Raw genomic sequence first — 3,465 nt, 5'->3', positions numbered from 1 at the left:
TCATGAAATCGAATGCTATGTTGATGACATGATAGCAAAGTCCCAGACAGAAGAGGGGCATTTGGTAGATTTGGCCAAGTTGTTCGACCGGCTGAGACAGTTTAGACTGAGGTTGAATCCGAACAAGTGCACGTTCGGAGTGCGGTCCGGTAAATTGCTGGGGTTTATTGTAAGTGAGAAAGGAATCGAGGTTGATCCTGCAAAAGTAAAAGCAATAAGAGAAATGCCTGAACCGAGAACGGAGAAGGAGGTTCGTGGTTTCTTAGGTAGATTGAACTACATTTCACGGTTCATATCTCATCTAACAGCCACGTGCGAACCGATATTCAAGTTGTTGAAAAAAGATCAAACGGTCAGGTGGAATGATGATTGCCAAGCGGCATTTGAAAAAATAAAAGAATATTTGCAGGAGCCTCCGATTCTGATGCCTCCTGTGGAGGGAAGACCGTTAATTCTGTACTTGACGGTCCTTGAGGGGTCTATGGGGTGTGTATTGGGGCAGCATGACGAGTCTGGTCGAAAAGAGCATGCCATATACTACCTTAGCAAAAAGTTTATGAAATTCTGGTGTAGTCAGTATTCAGATGTTCTACTTCAAGTCATGACATCTGATCTAACATTGTACATACAGCAAGACAGTTATTACACCCTGTACTAATGTACACCCCCTTTTTTTTTTCCGTGTCACATCCTCTCATTCTATGTCATCCTAGAATGGAGGAACACCTAGTTATGTGCACCATAACATTCACCACTGTTGTTTTCCTGCACAGTTGTCATCATGATGTCTCAATCCTGTTTTGAACATCATCAGTTACATTGTTCCAGTTTGTTGGTCATGTACTTGTATTTCCTAGATTAAAGGTTGTAACAAGTTAAACTAATCTCCACTTATTAAGGAGCTAACAAATAGATTATTTGTTAGGTTCATTAATTGTAGCTTAGTTGTTAGTTTCCTAGATTTTAGACCAGCTGGTGGATTCCTGAAGAATAGCCTGAGAAAAATCCTGAAACAGTAAAACTAACCATCCAACAATATAGCATATGCTGTCTGGAATGAATGTCACAACATTCTGTCTGACATCCAAGCCCAGAACCATATACTTAGTCTGTTTGGTTCCTAACCACAGACTGCTAAATTTGCTGTACTGTAAAAGACTAACCAGTCTCTACTTCAGTATCAGCTTCCTGGAAGAACTGTCAAGACATCCAGTTTGACAATTTCACACTGCTCTTTTGGCCAGGTCTGATATGCTGTTTAAAACCAGACTTTACTACATACTGAACTGAATTCATCAGCTTATTAAACAGTATGTGCTGTTGTTGATGAATGTCCAAACATTATGATTGACATTCCAACAGAAGGCTATGTATCAGGTTTGTTATTGACTTGATTGGCAGACTGTAACACAACCTGAATTATGGCAGACAGGATTATAACATGCAGTAGGTAAACACACACAGGAAATTGTTAACCCAGTTCAGTCCAACATGACCTACATCTGGGGGCTACCAAGCCAGGAAGAAGATCCACTATTAGTAGTATCAATTCAGAGTTAAACTCCCCCGTTTACAACTCATCACTTAATCCCTACCCAATGCAATCTATACCTAGGAACTCCTAGATAGAAACCTCCAGTTTCCATTCCTATCACTACAAATACAATGTAATGTGCAAACACCTTGAACTTGCTTCACAGCTTCATTCAAGAACATAATCACTCTTGCCTACAGGCTTTGAGTGACAAACACTCTCAGGTTTACCACTGAGAAACACATGGTAACCTTCCCACAGATTGGGAGGTTTACCTTACACACACCCCTAAAAATTCATTCTAAGAGGCTTACAAAAACTAGATTACAATCAGCTATTTATAACCTAATCACCCAACTGGATTTGGGCCTTCAGAAAGCTGCAGCAGACTTGTTCTTTGCTGTTACAACTTCAGCAGAAAAATTCTGCTAAAAACAAGGTCTTCAAGTTCCTAATCTCTCTCCATATATATCTCCATATTTTGAGCCTATATATATTCTGAATTAGTCTTCAAGACCTCCACATGGGAGTTAGGATATTCACCAGATATCCTTGCTGATCCCATGACATATACTGAATTAATTAATTCAGTCTTCTACACATGTGCGATGTCACAGACCTGATGTCGTGACATCGTGCATGACATGTTGGTCCAGATGTTGAATTTCTTCAACCCAACATATTAAAACAACAGAGATGATTACATTATTTGTTTTCTAAAATTAATGCCAATCCTAAGGAATCAACAATCTCCCCCTTTGGCAAATTTTAGCTAAAACAAATAAACAATACACTGGACAAAACATCCCAATTTGGGAATGCTCTTCATCTCCGTCATTGGCTCCACCACCACAAACACCAAAGTTGGTGTACATGGGGAAGAAGGGGGACAATACTCAGTTGTACCAGAACCCTTCCCCTCAACCGGAGAGCTTCCAGAAGAATATGTAATGCTGAGTACATAGACAATGTAACTCAGATCACAAGGCACAACTGTCTTCTTAACTCAGATCACAAGACACAAGTGGTAAACCCAGTTGGTGGATTTTGTGCCTGATGCCAACTTCTGTTTGCTGCCACATCCACAGTTGGCTTTCTTCTGGTACATTCTCAACCCTAGGACTATATTTTCTCTCCCCCTTTTTAGCTAAACATTTGTAAAGGCACCCTTCACAAAACCAGATCCAGGCGCAGCTTGCCCAAACCTTAACATACCCCATGATTCTGAGAATGGAGTGTTTTTCTTGTGAGAGGAAGAGGGCTATTGCATCCTTTAAATAGTCCAGCCCGTGCCTAGGAATTTCCGGTAGAAATAAATGCTTGGTCAAGATGCATTTATTTTTGCTGAGAAACAGTCAGAGAATCACCAACAAAATCTCAGACTATCTTTGAATACCTTTTATAGCTCTTGACTGTTTCTTTTCCAAAACAGCCGTTCCAGTGCATGGAGACCATTCCATATATGCAGTCAGACACGTTGCACGCGATGTCTTAACATTCCTGCATTCAGCCAGTATTCAACAAGACCTCTGTCATACCTCCAGACACCTAGCACTGCTACAGCCAGCTTTCCACACTTCAGTTGATGGTTACTCCCCCTGTACCACACAGCTGTAGCCATCAGTCTTATTCTGGTTTATCAGACTTAGCCACATCACCCTCATAATTCCTAATGACTTAAAAATTCAGAAGGAATTAACAGCAATGTCCAGGGCAATGTCATGACATCCGGTCAGACATTCTTCTGCTCACTCAGCCTTGACATACATCACAGCATCCTGATAACTGCCTTGTCATCTGAGAACACACAGACCACAAGCTTGGTGATTGCTTGCAGCACAAAGGCACAACTCCCCCTGTCATGGACAACCTACTCTCTTGGAGGTCACACATGATCATATCCAACACCCCAAGGTTGGACCTTCACCTAC

This window comes from Lathyrus oleraceus, chromosome 4, assembly GCF_024323335.1.
Source record: "Lathyrus oleraceus cultivar Zhongwan6 chromosome 4, CAAS_Psat_ZW6_1.0, whole genome shotgun sequence".
In the NCBI taxonomy this organism is placed as follows: Eukaryota; Viridiplantae; Streptophyta; class Magnoliopsida; order Fabales; family Fabaceae; genus Lathyrus; species Lathyrus oleraceus.
The sequence above is the reverse complement of the archived record's forward strand: the minus strand, read 5'-3'. Positions refer to the sequence as shown.